The sequence below is a fragment of the Myotis yumanensis genome, unplaced genomic scaffold, assembly GCF_028538775.1.
Source record: "Myotis yumanensis isolate MYYU_CA2020_CCGP unplaced genomic scaffold, mMyoYum1.0.hap1 SCAF_2, whole genome shotgun sequence".
NCBI classification, from domain to species: domain Eukaryota; kingdom Metazoa; phylum Chordata; class Mammalia; order Chiroptera; family Vespertilionidae; genus Myotis; species Myotis yumanensis.
Window position 1 is genome coordinate 62,935,253 of NW_027223753.1, and position 17,812 is coordinate 62,953,064.

Below are 17,812 nucleotides of genomic sequence, written 5' to 3' on the forward strand. Positions count from 1 at the left end.
CGGTGGATCTTTAAAAGGCCAGATTGCAAACCCTTGGAAAATGATCAACTAGACAATCTGAAGGTGTCAGCATGAACCAGGTTCTCAAAGAATTAGGCATCTCTGACTACCTCACTTCTTTTTCTGACAAGAGTTACAAGACTGGTTGATCATAAAGTTGTAGTATCCTTGGACTGCAACAAAATGAAGCTCTCTCTTGATACCCTTATCGTCAAGATGATAACTTGGGGTGAATTTGAGTACAGTCCAATTAATTTTATGCATTATTCAAAGGGTAGTGATAGTGGATCTGTGTCAACTTGAAAGGAGGTTCTTGGTATCATACCAAAGTGCTCAAGCATTTTTCCCAATTTAATCCATCAAGCATACTCTAGACTAGACACTGTGTGAGTAAAAAAGACAACACTGAACAAGACAGACAGTCTCTGCTCTTATAGATCTCATATTTGAGTCTGTCCTTAGCCTTGTTCCATAAACATTTTTATATGACTTTAGTGAGTATTCAGAAGATATATTTATTAAATTTGTATATGCTAAGCAGGTAAGAGGAATATCAAATTCAGCAGATGATGAAATTGCATCCCAAGGAAATTTGAAAGGCTAGTGTCATGGGTTAAACCAAGTAATAGTTAAATATAAGGATAAGTGTAATAATCTGCCCTTAAATCCACAACAACAACAACCCACAATGGCCATCACAGAAGTATAAGTTGAGAGGAAATATAGTTTAGCAGCAAATGATGTATAAAATGATCCAGAGGTTTTGGCAGAAAACTCAATATGACTAAATAGTTTAATTGACTGAAAAAATTAAAAAAGAAGATAATACAATCTTGAGATATATGACTAGAACGTATATTAGGAATTAAGAAAATAGATATATTCTATCTTGTGTTAATGGCCTAGGTACCACCTTGATGAGGAACGTAGAAAGAGTGGAGGATGTATAGAAGAAATTGGCCTGAATACTGATGGCTCTTGAGATAGGAGAAGGAGCAGTAGAAATAAATGAAAATGTCTATTTCTGAAAGGTCTTATTGGGGACAGGGTAGATATCTTCAAATATACAAAAGGCTATTCTAGAGAGGTAAGATACAAGAATGAAAACAGAGTGATCTATATTTAGTTCAAACTAACTACAAACTGTGTTTGTTGTCAAACCTCTTGCTATGGCCTATGATGCACCCTAGACTCCCTCTCCAGCTGTTCTCCCAGATCTCCCCTAGACAGTTACTACACTTCACCCACTGCCATTCTTCTTGATCCTCAAACTCACCAAACCCAACCCCACCTCACAGTCATGTGCTTACTATTCTGCTGTCTGAAAAACTTTTCTCCCAGATATGTACATGACTGACCTTTTCTCATCATTAAGTCCCTCAACAATTAAGTAATTTCTTATGAGAGGCCTTTCCTGATCACTCTACCAAAATTAGCATCTCCGGTCACTTTCAAACACAACACCCCATCTTATTTTATTTTAGCCTTTACTACTCATTATATAATACTAGAGGCCCAGTGCATGGATTCGTGCACATTGAAAGGAAATTAATTAGAAGGTGGCTGGTGGGGCGGGACTGGGCAAGATGGGCTGGACTGGGCAAGATGGGCTGGACATGCCCTGAAGCCAATCTCCTGCGGTCCTTCCCCTGCTGGCCTCACCTGGGGCAGCGCTGGGTCTCAAAGGACATCTGCAGGGTGAGCAGGGTCCCTCTGGCAGGTGGGGTACCTCAGTCTGGCCTGTGGGGATTGGGCCAAAACTGGCAGTCCGACATCCCCCGAAGGGTACTGGAGTACAAGAGGGCACTCTGCAAAGTTGCTGTTGCTCAGCAGCTCCTGCCTTGAGTGTCTGCCCCCTGGTGGTCATTGCATGTCATAGCTACTGGCTGGTCTGCCAGTCAGCTGGTCGCTTAGGCTTTTATATAGAGAGATTTTCTTCATGACAGATCATGGATTTTTGTGTTCTGTTCATTGTCAAATAACCCAGGTCCTAGCAGAATGCCTGGAATATTAGGTGTTCAGTAAATATTGGCTGAGTGAATGAATGAACATAAAAGATGGCAAGATCTGCTCAGATACATGTTCGAGTGAAGAGCAAAATGTCATTGGAAGGGGTGCGGTCGAGAGGACTCACACATAAATCAAAAGGCAGAACTGGATATCTTAAAGTCCTTTTCAACACTAAAATTCTATAATAAGCACTAAATTGTGGGATGTATTATAATTACACTATTGGTCCAGAAAGGGATAATTAATGAAGAACAGTTAAGAAGTCTTCATTGAAGAAGTGGAAAATCAAGGGCTCTTCAAGGATGGCCAGAGTTGGAACGGGAGGAAAGATGTTTTAGGAGAAAGCAATATTGTGAGCAAAGGCTCAGAGGTAGACCTGAGGAGCACATGAGAAAGAGACAATTGTAAGGATGAGGCTCGACTAAAGGAGAGGTTGTGCTTTGGGAATTTGAGAAAATGAGACAGGGCAGGTAGAGTAGGGACACAATGTGAGGTGGGACCTTAAAGCCAAGCTACGGGTTAAACTCAATGGTATTCTTGAGGAGATAGATGAACACCACAAGAGAGGCAATAATTTAAGAGAAGTTAGACTATGACAGAGTCTACCAGTGGTTCTCAACCTTCCTAATGCAGCCACCCTTTAATACAGTTTCTCATGTTGTGGTGACCCCCAATTTCATTGTTACAAATTGAACATAATTAAAGCATAGTGATTAATCACAAAAACAATATGTAATTATATATGTGTTTTCCAATGGTCTGAGGCGACCCCTGTGAAAGGGTCGTTAGACCCCCAAAGGGGTCGCGACCCACAGGTTGAGAACTGCTGGTAAGCCTTGTAATCAATTTGGACTAAATGATGTCCTTTCAGCTCTAAAACAATTTATTTTTTTCTATTTTATTCCATTTGAGGAGGCTCTGATGATAATCCTAATGTGAGATATGATGTCCTGGCAGAAAATTATAACAAGTGAAACATGAAAAGGTAAATGTGAGAGATAATGTTTTTTAAAAGCTGTGAAGATTTTATGCCTAAATTAATAATAACTGTAGTTATTTCCATAATGGGTACCTGACATATAGTAGGTGCTCAATAAATATTTGCTTGCCACCATAAAAAGATCCTATTACTGAACATTGGCAAGATATCTATGAGCCTTTGTGTAAGAATGACAATGGATTTACATATGTCTGTCACTCAGTGTCCTGCAGGTAGCTGGCTGATTATGGTTACATGGAAAAGATGTCCTCTATTGTAAACAGATGCCTTCTATGACCTTTATGACTGTGGCCTTATTAAAATCATTCTCCACCCAGACCAGTTGTTATAACCTTACATGACCAAACCAGACCTATATGAGGCAGCATCATAAAGGGATTAAAATGATTTTTTATCCATCTTTCCAGCACTTATACATTCAATGAATGGAGTCCTTTTTAAATAATTACTTTAAAAGCCCATCCTTTAGTCTCATTCTTCCCACCCACCCTGACACTTCTCTTTATAAAAACTTTCAGCCATACAATAAACATGTCTCATCATTGTAGGCAGTGGCCCATGCCACTTAACTCTCTGCCAAATCTCTAAGGTATCAACACAGCTCCCCACAGTAGGCAGTGATGGTGAAAGATCTGGATCCAGCTGTCCCTAGCCTAGCCCCATTTCACTTCCTCTTTCTTGTTAACTGGCCTCTCTTTCCACTTGACTTATTTATTACTAAGATTTCTTGATTTTTGTTGTTGTTTTTCCTCAGATTTTTTGCAACATTCCTTAAAGGAAATGTCTAATACATTAGTTTTATTTGAATGAGTTCAGTATGCCAACCCATGAGAGCCCAGCTGAATTTGGAGGTGGGAGCAGAGTACAGCGTAACAGCTCTGTGTAACAGTATAACAGACTGGGTTTGAAACCTGACTCTGACGACCTTGAGCAATTACAAGCTGTGTGACCTTGAACAAATTATTTAACCTCCCTAAACAATTTTCTACACTGAAAAACAAGAATGACTTTAATAGGAATAAGATAATCTATGTAAAAACACTTAGTGCCTAGCACATAAAAATGCTCCCTTATCTTCCATTTTAAATTATCAGAACAATAATAAATATTAACTATATTAATTTATCTTCTTAATTCAAAGGTGGAGGGAAAAGTAAATGCTCTATCTGCACCATGTTCTAACAACTGCTCAATTCTGTGAAGAAATCAACCTAACAGATTGGTGTAACTAAAGCAAAGGAGCCGGGCATGCTGTTCGAGTTGTTCCCTTTCTCCATGGTGATAGAGCTTCCTCAATAACAAATAGACAAACATATAAAAGCCAGTCATTTCTTGCTTTATCTCATACTTGAGGACTCAAGAGGAAATGAGTGAAAGACATATTCTCAAGAGAAGAGGAAGGTACAGGCATAAGCCTTGCAAACATGCATGAGAGTTCTTTGCAAATGCTTTCAGTACAACATTAACAAGCTGACTAAAGGGAAAGGGCGCTGCTGCCATTGTTTGCAGAGCAAACAGGCGTGAGGCCATTGAGGAGAGCAGGACTTTGGAGGTTTAAATTCCAGTTCTGCTGCTTTCCCTGCGGCCTCAGGCAATTTGCCCAAGCCCTCAACACCTCGATTTCCTCATTTGTAAAATGGAGAAATTAAGAAAAATAATATATGTAAAGTTCTTACACAGTAAGCAGGCAGTGTATACTGTATCACTACTCCCTTGGAGCAATGCTAATGAAATAAAATTGTGTGTTCTGATCAGGGTTTCTAGGCTGCATCGTCTGAAGTGTACATGGTGCTTTGGTACAAAGGAGGACTTTGTATCTGAATAGGAGGCAGGCAGGTGTTCAATAAATATTTGATCATTTGTTTTGGCTTTCATGGAAGCACCTTGTGTACCTCATACGTGGGTTAGGATCTTCTTCATAACCTTTGTAGGTAGGGAAGCTACCAGCTTCTTAGATTTGCAACATCCTCACCTAATCCCAAGATCCTGTCTATTTCATTCACCACTGTTTTCCTTCATTTCCTAGAGCAGTGATGGCGAACCTTTTGAGCTCAGCGCGTCAGCATTTTGAAAAACCCTAACTTAACTCTGGTGCCGTGTCACATATAGAAATTTTTTGATATTTGCAATCATAGTAAAACAAAGACTTATATTTTTGATATTTATTTTATATATTTAAATGCCATTTAACAAAGAAAAATCAACCAAAAAAATGAGTTCGCGTGTCACCTCTGACACGCGTGTCATAGGTTCGCCATCACTGTCCTAGAGTCTCGGAAAGTTTCCAGTAGTTTTGCAGGAGACCTCTCCATGAAAGGAAATCTTGTTGATATTTGGACTGTGTTTAAGCTTTCACTATGTGTAATCATCCCTCTATGGTTGGGAGCTATTTCAAACAAATTTGAGGGAAGAAGAGTAATTTAGATGAGTGTCCTAAGCAATAGATAGAAATCAATGTTACATATCTATAACCTTCTGATAAAGGGGCTGTCTCCCCCTTTTTTTTTTTCTTTTGTGTAAGAAGATTGTTATAACCTCTAGAGACCACTGATTCATGAGGGGATGGGAGCTGTGGACTTTGGGGGCAGGGTCGGTCTGAGCAACTTTGGGTCAGCCAAATAACTGGAGGGTCAGGGGTGGTTTGGGGAGGGGGGAGGTTCTTTAGAAAAGGAGGCAAAGCAAGAAAATAGAAATTCCACCCTTTGGTGCATATATTATAGGGGAGAAATATATAAATCAATTTTGAAATAACTTTATCTCATAGATTAATGTTTTGTATTTCTTTCATATTGTTAACATAATTTTAAAATATGTTTAAAATATATTTTTAAGTTTTTAAAATACATTTTTAATTTTAAAAAGAAATATATGTTCACTAGAGAATATTGCAATATACAGATAAGGAAAATAAAGAAAATTCAAAGTACTTTGCAAAAAAGCAGATCAGTGGCTGCTTGGAGCTGGAGGTTGGGGGAAGTAGAATTGATTAATAGGGGCATGAAGAAACTTTTGAGGGGAGATGCAAGTGTTTTGTCTTGACTGTGGTGATGATTACAAATATGTATACATTGTCAAAATTCATAGTACTGTATACTTAAATGGGTTACAGCATTTCACTGCATGTAAATTATACCACTCTAAAGCCAAATGATACTTTTCGAAGTAACTTCTGTCATTACCCATACAAAACTACTGTTAATATTCTTGCGTGCATTTTTTCAAATGAGGCCTGGTGCACGAAATTCATGCGGGGGAGGGGGGTCTCTCAGCCTGGCCTGCACCCTCTCTAATCTGGGACTCCTGTGGGATCGGGCCTTAACCGGCAGTCAGACATCCCTCTCGCAATCCGGGACTGCTGGCTCCTAACCGCTCACCTGCCTGCCTGCCTGATCGCCCCTAACTGCCTCTGTCTCCACCCCCGGCCTAAGCCGCAGTCTGGCCTCCCTCTGGGGGAGGCGATCTGGAGGACCAGGGGAAGGCGCCTCCCCCATTACCCGCTGCTGCTGCCACTGCTGGCCTGAGCCTGGGCTCTTCGCAGCTGCTGTGACTTTGTCTGGAAGATCTCCACCCTAATTAGCATATTACCCTTTTATTAGTATAGATGTATACACATATTTGTTTACATGAAAAAAAATGACATCATTTTTTATCAAATGTAACTGGGTTTTGTTTTTTTTTCAATTTTTATTTTTTACTCTCTTGCCTAGAAGTAGATTTTACCACTCTAACCAACTGCTCCACAAAGCTTATTACATAACACTCAAGCAGGGGGAACTTGCTTTGAGGAGAGAGAAATAGGAAGCTATTTTGACTTTAACAGCATCCATAATCTCATTGTTGATGATTTCACAATCACTGCACATTTACTAGGCAGGGTTTTACTATATAAATGTTGGATAACAATTGCTATCAAATTTTAATGGCCACTGAGTGCTGAGAAACCCACAAGCAGTGGCTGCCAACACTCTTGATCATATCACATCTGCCTCTGAGAATGTGATTCTATCTATATGTGTGTGTGACTGATGTACAGCTACAAAGCTCTTTGCACCTAGAGTTTTACCAGACACTTGAAAGAAAGAGGACAACAGAAAATTCTGACTGCTTCCTTCAGAGGCAAAGCTATCATTTTCCAGAAGTAATTTTAAGGGAGGCAAAACTTTACCTCTACCCTCTTAGAGTCTCTTGCCAGGTCTAAGAATAAAACTGATGTAAGACAAAGTAACAGGATAAAATCATACAAACTTTATTTAATACTAGTGGCCCGGTGCACGAAATTTGTGCACGGGGGAGGGGGGGCAGTCCCTCAGCCTGGCCTGCACCCTCTTCAATCTGGGACCCCTCGGGGGATGTCCAACTGCCAGTCAGACATCCCTCTCACAATCCAGGACCACTGGCTCCTAACTGCTTGCCTGTCTCCCTGCTTGATTGCCCCTAACCGCTTCTGCCTGCCAGCCTGATTGCCCCCAACTGCCCTCCCCTGCCAGCCTGATTGCCTCCAACTGCCCTTTCCTGCCCACAACTGCCCTCCCCTGCCGCGACCCACCTCCTCTGCTGGGACCTGCCTCCTCCGTGGGAGGCAGCAGAGACGCTAGGACTGGCCTCCTCTGCACCTCACGGAGCCACAGGACTCCCAGGCCTCACCGTGTGAAGCAGCCGTCGGGCCCTGCCTCCACTGTGCATGTGGCCATTTCGTGGCAGCCATCTCGTGGCGGCCATCTCGTGGTGGCCATCTTGTGACAACACCGCGCATGAGGGCCACCTAGGCTTTTATTAGTATAGATAGGTTTTATGTAACCTAGAGCCTTCATAAGTAAATGAAGACCCAAAGAAGTGGAAAAACCTAAATGCTTTTATGCTAAATTGAACAAAGAGAGGCAATTGTGGAAAATCAACTAAAATAAATGGGGAGGCTAAAGGAAGAAAAGAGTTATTTTTTATTTTATTTTAATGTAAGATTAAGATAAGTGTTTTATTTTTTATTTTATTTTTTTAAACTATAGTTTACATTCAATATTATTTTGTATTAGTTTCAGGTATACAGTGTAGTGGTTAGACAAGCATATACTTTACAAAGTGCTTCCCCCAATATTTCAAGTACCCACCTGGCAACATACATAGTTATTATAATATTATTGACTAAATTCCCTATGCTGTAATTTACATCCCTGTTTTTTAACTACCAATTTGTGCTTCTTAAGCCTTTCATTTTTTTCACCTGGTCCTCCAAACCCCTCCCCTTTGGCAATCATCAATATGTTCTCTGTGTCTATGAGTCTGTTCCTATGTTGTTTGTTCATTTCTTTTGTTCTAGAAAAGAGTTATTCTTACAAGGTCAGTTTGTACAGAATTCTCTAGGCCTCAATTCCCTGAGTATGTTTCTTTCCTCCTGGTACACAGAGGACATCATTCACATGGAGTTTTATCACCTGCATTTAGGAAGAAAAGGGGAGGTCAGAGCACCCTTTTTACACCTGCTCAGTGCATTTAGCTCAAAATAATCCTTAAACCAAAATGTCATCGTTTAGAGTAACATACTCTGATTTCCTTCATAATTTTGAACCCCTGAGAGCCAGTTCCCACTCTTGTATGTGAGATCTCAGGAGTAAGGAAGGAACCAGAGGATATAGAATTAAAACCATCCCTGCAGTTAATATGAATGTTGGGCCCAGGCGTTGTGGCTCAGTGGTTGAACATCAGCCTATGAACTTGTCAGGGCACTTGCTCAGGTTGCAGGCTTGGTCCCCAGTAGAGGGTGTGCAGGAGGCAGCCAATCAGTGATTCTCTCTTATCATTGATGTTTCTCTCTCTCTCTCTCCATTCCTCTCTGAAATCAATAAAAATATATTTTTTTAAATATGAATGTTGTCATAAAAGACCAATTCTAGGGGAAACAGCAGCAGTTCCCACCTAACTTTGGCCTCTGCTCTGGTGGGTACCTGTGTGCAGATGGGCTCTCTAGGCAAAGAGAGAAGTTTAACTTCTACTGGGGGATTTAGACCAAGATGCTAACTATGGGGTAATTTAATCTGCCCCTGCTGTAGCTGGTTCCTAGAGAGCATGAAAGGAAGCCATAAAAGTCCATCCCCTTTTACTGGGGACAAAATAAGTTGGCCCCATTGACATAAAAACACAAATAAAAAACTGGTCATATTGCATAACTTATTTACAGCAGTGCCAGGTAGCTCAGGACCTGAGGCAGAGGAGTATTTAAGCCCAGCCTCCTGGTGACTCAGGTCTGCACACCTCCAGGAGGAGGAAGAGTGCCTGAGAACTGAGGGGAGGCTGGGCCAAGCTGCCTGGCCAGCCAACTGTGTCTCCACATCCAAGAAGTCAGACTTGCAGCTACCTCAACTCCCTCCTGAAGCCCAGATAAGGACTTGGAGGCAGGAAGGCTAGAGTTCCTTTGGATCAGGGCTCTGCATAAAGGCATCCGAGTGGCAGAACAAGCTGTCCCCTGTTCATGTCTGAGGATGGTCAGAGCCACTCTTGGGTGCACACAAAGTGAAGGCAACACATCAGAAGCAGGGAGTCAGGACACTGACAACAGCAGAGAAGTGACAAATGACAGGGAGGGAAGAAGAACTCCAAGTGTGCAGCTGTGTGGAGCCATTTGGCACTGGGATAGCAGCCCTTTGGCCCTCCAATGCTCCTGGGGGCATGGCGGTCTGATAGCACTGCACAGTGACTGATGTTCAGAGGGAGTCATCAAGTAAAGGTCACATTATGTTCAGAACATTTTGTTTAAGAAGACAAAGTGAAGCATTTTGAAAAAATCACTTTCTAAAATAAAATTTTTAAATGGGCATTTGTTTGAATTATATTATGTTGGTTATTAATAGTACTTCCACTTAAAACATTAGGTATATTTCATATTACTATATTAAAATTCCTATTCAGTGAGAACTGATTTTTATCTTTGTAGTCTTACTGACATATAAATAGATACACCCACACATACACCTATTTTAAACTCAAATCTTCTATCTTCCTGCCTCTTCTGGGACTTGACACCATTATTTATCTCCTCCCACATCTTCAGCCACTTTTTTTCTACTAGGTCTTTCTCTTCAGCATCTATATAATAAAAGCCTAAGCAACCATTACGGCAGAATGACCAGAACAACTGGTTGCTATGATGCACACTGACCACCAGGGGGCAGACACTCAAGGAAGGAGCTACCTACTGGTGGTCAGTGTGCTCCCACAGGGGGAGCGCCACTCAGCCAGAAGCTGGGCTCATGGCTAGCGAGTGCAGTAGCAGTGGTGGGAGCCTCTCCTGCCTCCAGGGCAGCGCTAAGGTAGCAGCAAGCTGAGCAGTAGGGAGCAGCCATCAGGTGGGCGGTAAGGACCAAGAGGTCCCAGACTGCAAGAGGGCACTGGCCGGGCTGAGTGACTCCCCCTCCAGTACATGAATTTCATGCACCAGGCCTCTAGTATAAACATATTTAAGTCCCTCCCACCTTGAAAACATAACAAACAAGAACCTCACCCTCTCTCAAAACTAACCTATGCTGTTCCTTTTCTTCTGATTCTTAATGTCCACTTCTCCAAAGAATCTCCTTTTGCTAATTTCCAATGCTTTCTTTTTTTAAGTTTTTTTAAAATATATTTTATTGATTTTTTTTACAGAGAGGAAGGGAGAGGGATAGAGAGTTAAAAACATCGATGAGAGAAACATCTATCAGCTGCCTCCGGCACACCTCCTACTGGGGATGTGCCCGCAACCAAGGCACATGCCCTTGACCGGAATCGAACCTGGGACCTTTCAGTCCGCAGGCCGGAGCTCTATCCACTGAGGCAAACCGGTTAGGGCTTTTTTAAAGTTTTAATATTACCTTTTGCTCATTCATATTTGAAGGTACCCCTTTTCATAAGCCATGCTTTCCTCTGCGTCTCCATGAAGCTCTTTTGCTTTATTTCATTTCTAATCCTCTCTCACCAGTGTCTCCTTTCAAGTTTCCCTTCCCCCTCTCTGAACCCTTAGTGTCGATATCCCTCAGGATTCTATCTCTTCTTACTTGAAACATTCTCCCTAAGCAGCTTTGTTCCCTGTTGCTCGATGACACCCACATCTATATTGCAGACAAAGTTCTCACTTGTGTATGCATATGTGCATGTGAGTTCAGTGAAGGCACCTAAGGTGTCCCATATTCAAGCCTCCTTCCTGCTCTTCAGACCTGCTTCTTCTTGGGTTTTCCCATCTGAGAAACACTCATCCAATAACCCAGCTTCGGAGACAACATAGATTCTTCCCTTTCCCTCACTCTCATACAAACAATTGTCACCTCTTGATTCTACTTCCTTAATGTCTCTCAAATCTATCCCCTCCCTCCTGCCTTCCCCATGTGCTGCTCTGCCTGCACGTTGCATCAGGGTATGCCTTCACTCCTCACCTTCACTCTTCAGTTCTTGATTCCTGACTCCTTGCACTCTTTGACTCCTCTTTGGAATTTTGGATTTGGTAATCTGGATTTATTCTCACTCACAATCCAGGACATGTGGCCCTGGTCCTGGTGTACAGTCCAAAAAGCACTCTTCCCCAACTCTTACCACCATCCTCCATAAGGGAGACAGAAACTGGACATTTTCTCTTCATTGAGGACACTTCCCAACAAACCATAACTCAAGCATAAGTAATTATTACTCTCTTTTGGACTTGTTGGTCCCTTTGTTGGCCTCTACTTTATGCTCTGAATTATTGGGCAATACTTGAGTGCTGATTTCAATATCTAGATCATCAATAGGACTGCTTCTATTATGTGCCTTTTCTTTTGGTTACTAGTCATGTTTTATTGACACATCACATGTCTACTAATTTTATAACGTATGCCAGACATTAGTCACAAAAATATCATAAAAATTACAAATGTTATCTTCTATCAGAGAGAGTTCCCCCTTTCCTCTGTCAGGCATAGGGGGTAAGGGGATGGTCACTTCAATTACATGAGAAATTGAGGTGTGTTGAGCCAGAATTTCAGTTTTACCAAGACTTGCTCTACCTCTGGTCCAACCCTGTTCCTGGAGCATGGTTCTCCTGAGTTGGTGATTGTGAGCCTGAGGGTCATCAACACCTCAGCCCTGAAAGAATAGAGGAGACCTACCTCTGCTCTTCAGAAGTTACAGACCAACTCGTCAGCGCCTGTGCCCCACAACTTCAATATCTGGTAAATGTCTTAAGGAGAAACTGGAGGCATTTTGAGGCAAGGTCCTCCCTAGGGGATCTTTATCTTCCAAGCATTTCAAGACTCTGAGAGGTAGATTTCACTATGTCTTTTAGGAGCTTTACCTTAGCTCTATAGCCTCCTGTGCAGTACCACAATTCAGCAAATATGTTATGGGGAAAATCAACCATGTGTTTGAGTGTCCTTCTTCCTATTTGTCACATTATCCCTTTAAAACTGTTAAAAACTTTCCTGCTGTTTTTTTTTTTCTTTTTACCCCTTTTAACCCCAGCAGAAGTTCTCTTTAACCCACAGTCCAGATTAGCAAATGCCCTAGGGAAAAAATATCAGATAGTGTCAGTTCAATTTGGAAAGGATTCTACTTTCTCTGGAAATTTAGCTCATTTAATCTTCATTGCATCCATAGCAACTTGATGCCTTTAAAATACGATTTTTGTCATTTATCCAGGCTATCCTTGTTGTTGTACTACATCCAACCAATAAAAAAGTCTCATATAAGACTGTTGATAATTAGTTCAGTATTTTGTGCATAATGTACAATAACTTGCCAAGTGAATTTTTAATTAATGAATAAAGAATTCATTTAATTTTTTTATCATCATTTCCTTTTAATGAGATATTTTACATGAGTTTAATGCTTACTGGTATACAAAATATTTTCAATTCAAGAAAGAATGTGGTCCATATTCCATATTCATTTAATTTTTACAATACCGCTTCGATAGGAATTAGAATAATGGTAAGGAGGATAAAGATTGCCACTATTTACTTACTCTGTGCTAAGCCCTATGCTAAATACTTTATACAGGTTATTTTATTTAATATCTACAGTAAGTTGAGATACCTCTCTCCCTACTTCCATGAGGAAATAGAGGCTGCAGGATGTTAGTGATTTGTCTAAATGCTCAGAGGTGGTAAATGGAAGATTTGGGATTCAAATACAATATGTCTAGTTCCTAGTCCGGGATATTTTTCACTGCATTTCAGCCTTCTGTCTGGTATGCTACCAGTTTCCCTGTAGAGTTGAACTACAATGCCTGATATTCTTCAACCTATAACCGTTCCTAAGAACTCCATGAATATAAAATATAGTTTGACATATTACAAAACAATACGGAAAACACTTGGAAGTAGGGTAAAGGACTTGAATCAGTTGTGTCTTTTTGATGGAGATAGTTTTGCCTTGTATAGATGATATTTCATTGTCTGGCCTCAGATCTGGACAGCAATAAATATTTGTAACACAAATGATTAGATAGGATTAGTAATCAGCAAACCTAAACCTCACAGGAATTAAATTTGTTACTTTGACTTCACTAGTACCTCACTTCAAATTTCTGTTAACCAGCCACAGATGAAATACTACTTTATATTGGTAAAAATAAAAGCTATTCCATTTGTTTCTTTAAAATTCACTACTTAAAAAAAAAACAAAACAGCAATCCTAATGTCCCATGTTAAATTATTTGTTGTCATTTGGAAAAATAAAAAGATTTACTAAAAAAATAAGTCACCATTTCAGAAACTAAGTGATTAAAATACATACTTTTTATCATGCTGAACTAGATTTCTCTTTATTCAAAATCATTATTTTTTTACCACTTATCTCACTTAAAATGCTTACAGAAATCTTTCGTTGATGCCATGTTTCCATTCATGGTATAAGTGAAACAAGGAAAAGTGAACTGACTGAAGTGTTTATCAGGCATGTTATTAGATAAGGATGGGTGGGTATTATAAGCTTTAGTTAAAAGCATCATCTTCTTTTCTTATGAAATGTGCATGGAAACTAAGAAATACAAACTTCTCACCAAAAGAGAATTTTAAGAAGAAAATGACATCTACAGAGCCCTGAATTCTTTATTGTTTCTGCCTGAAAGCTATTATTAGTCTCAGTGAGTGAGTGGAATAATTATTATAAACAGAATCCTTTCAGGAAGAATTGTCTTTACTTGCTCACTTCCTGTACGTATATAAATTTATATATGTCTTATATAGATATAAATAAATCTATTTAGCTATATATACACATACATACACACATATATACATATATATGTATGCACATATATGCATGTATTAAGGTATATATACCTTATATATGCATCTAGAACCTATACGTGTATAGACATATGTGTCAAAGTAGGTCTTTTGTTTATTATAAAGATATTTATTTTTTATATGTAGATATTTCTTGATCTTTCAAGGTATTTTCAGATCTATTATATAATTTCTCTTCATACAAGTGATTATGTTAGTAATAGAAGAAATCATAGTACAAAGAGTTAATGTTTGTACGTGATCAGAGAGCAGAACCCAGGTGACAGCCTGGTCTGGGACTCTTCCTTTGCACGAAGCTGTCATGCTTGCGTGATAGGCTTCACTCCAGCTGAGTCTGGGAAGGACACCATGTCCCCATTTCGATCTCCCTGAATCAATTCACTCAAACAAAAGGTCATTTTAGACAGAAGTCCAGTTTGACTGATTCCTTTCACTGTTTTGCCCAGTTTAAATAAAATGAGCACATCAGTGTCTTTGTTTCTGTGTTACATACTCAGCCTAAATGCGGACCAGGTGCTGTAACACTAGCCTCTGTGACCCATTTTAAACCCTATCTTTTGGATTAAATAAACACCTTTGTCTCTAATTAGAATATGGCTGAAAGGAAGGACAGAGAAGATGAAAAGACAGCAGATGACCCTTTTCTAAGCTAACACTATTAAATTACAAAGGCTAAAAAAAGCTATTTTTGAAAACTGCAACCACGGGGAGCAAATTTATCGATCGTATCATTGTTTTTTCCTCCCTGTTGCTAGGATGTGGTCTATATTAAACATAGCTGTTGCCTTGGTGAAAATCTTCCCAGAGCAAAGTAGTAGTGCTCCCCCTGCTGGCCAAGAAGCCCAGGTTGTGGTTTTGGGTTTTGGTTTTTTCTTCTCAATTTAAAACAAAACAAAAAAATTAGGCAATTAGATGTCTTCAGCATATCGCTTTGGACATTCCTTACAAAATTATATTCTAAGGATATTAGACACTATTTACATGACATTGGAAATTTTCTTTCCTGGTATATATCAAGAGACATGAGGCAAATTCTGACCAGGTGCCAGGTTTCTCGTTGCTTGGGGCTATTTCTTTGTTTCCTCTCTTTTAATTCAGGGTGAGCCTAGCAATTAAGGCCGTTTTCACCTTGATATAAATCATAAAGTTCTTTGGGTGCCATTTAAATTTTGAAAGGGCCCAGGACAGGAAGTTGCTTATAATATTAATAGTGATTTTTAATAATCACTAGTTACTTATAATAGAGGCGATGGAGAAAGAAAGAGGATTCGACAAAGGTCTTCGCTTCCTTCACCATGAAAATTACTGAAAGCATCTAACAATAAAGCTGGGAAGTGGTAGGGATGGAGTGGTCAGATTATGAAGAGGCAGGTGAGCCTCACTGAATTGGAAGCATCTGCAACCTATCCAATTAGCTATTGCCAGAGGGAGCAGAGTTTAGGAGAGGAATTGGGAAATGGAGTTGTAGATTTAAAAATCATCAATCTACAGTATGTCGGAGTTGAAATCATAAGTATGGGCGAGATCATCCAAAAGGGAAAATAAAGAAAATGAAGAGAAAGGGCTGAGCATGGTAACTTGGGGAACATCACTAATATTGAAAGAATGGGCAGAGAGGAACTATTAGTGAAAACTGAGACAGAAACCTCAGAGATTTTGGAGAAAACCAAGAGAAATTATTATTAGATTAACCAAAGGAGGAGAAAAATTCAAGAAGGAAGAAGTCAGTAGCATCAAAAAGCAAAGCTAAGAAGATGAGAACATATTCCACTGGCTTTGTCGGTTAGTAGGTGCCTGGTGACCCCAAAAGAGTTTCAGTATAGCGGTGAAAGTGAAAACACAATTTTAGTGACAATTGAAATGATAGATGAAAATGTGATGAGATAAACAATCCTATTGAGAAATTTGGCAGTGAAGTAGCAGGGAGAAACAGCGTGGTGACCAGAGGAACCAGTAGGGCAGTAGGAATTTTCCTAAGACTAGTGACATGCACATGTTTGAAGGTTAATGAGGAAGAGCCAATGAAAAGGAAGTGACAGATAGGAGTAGAAAGATTGGTTCAGACAGGTTCGAGCGAAGTCGGGAGTGGAAAGGATCAAGAGCACAGCTGGAATCTTGTAAAGAGTAAGAACACATTTCTTCTGGGACAGCTGGACAGTAGGAAAGCATGTACAAATGAGTTTTGAATGGTGGTGGGGATGGTGATTTCAGGAGGATGGTACTGAGAAGAAGGTTTAAGGAGACTAGTCAAGGTTTTATGCTAGAGCCATTGCTATGGGAGGAAAGGAAAATCAAGCCAATTAAAGATTCATAAGAGATTCCCTGGGCAGTGTTGAGGGGACTGTGAGATTGGAAATATAAGCTGAAGGAGATGAGCATCTACATGGCTGAGTGGTTTTCTCCACCAGTAACAGGTAAACCAAAGGCATGAGAAGAAAAACAAGTAATTGGGCTGGTTCAGAGTTAGAGATTGCCATGGCCAGTGACATGGACAAAAGAGGCATGTCCTGGTGAGAATGCGGCAGTGAATAGTTCTGCTGCGGAATGCAGGGGGAACATGAAAGGAAATGAAAATGACATGGAGAAAAGGGATAGGGTGGAGGTTGCAGGGGTGTGGCTGACAGTTTGGGAAACTAAGATGAGATCCAGAGACCAGAGAAACCAAAGGGACTGACAAGCTCATTTAGTGGGAGAGTGAACTTGGAGAGAGATGTTGAAGGACAGAAGCTGGTCTGTAAGGGGCTCTGAGAATTCCAGATCTTTGGAATGGAGCAATTCTTGGTCTAAGGGTTGCTGAAGGGGAATGTTCATGAGGCTCTCTGAGGCAGAATAAAACTTAGATGCCAAAACCCTCAGAGAATTCCTCATAGACTGTGGGAAGATAAACCTAAACATCAGGTTATAATAGGATCTATAATAGACTCCTATTTTTTAAGCTCCTACTATATGTCAGGCACTCTAGGGAGGCAATTTGGAAATGTTACCTCATTTAATTATCTTTTCATTGTTGCTACTCAGTGGAGTTACTATTACTCCCATTTTACAAAAGATGAAACTGAAGCTCAGAGAAATGAAGTGACTTGCCCAAAGTCCCTCACGTAGTAAAATGGCAAAGATGGAATGTGAATCCTCCCAGACCATAAGCATCATACTGTGTGACTGAGTGTTTTGTCCCCAGCAGCTAACAACATCAAGCACATTTTAGGAACCTAAAAAATTGTCACAAAAATAAAGAAGGAAGGAAGAGAAAGTATCCTATATAATAAAAGGCTACTATGCAAATTGACCAAACGGCAGAAAGACCAGTCACTATGACATGCACTGATCACCAGGGGGCAGATGCTCAATGCAGGAGCTGCCCCCTGGTGGTCAGTGCGCTCCCACAGGGGGAACACCACTCAGCCAGAAGTTGGGCTCACAGGCTTGTAAATGCAGCAGCGGTGGCAGGAGCCTCTCCCACATCTGCAGCAGTGCTAAGGATGTCTGACTGCCAGCTTAGGGGGGGCTCCCAGACTGAGAGAGGGCACAGGCCGGGCTGAGGAACCCCCTCCCCGAG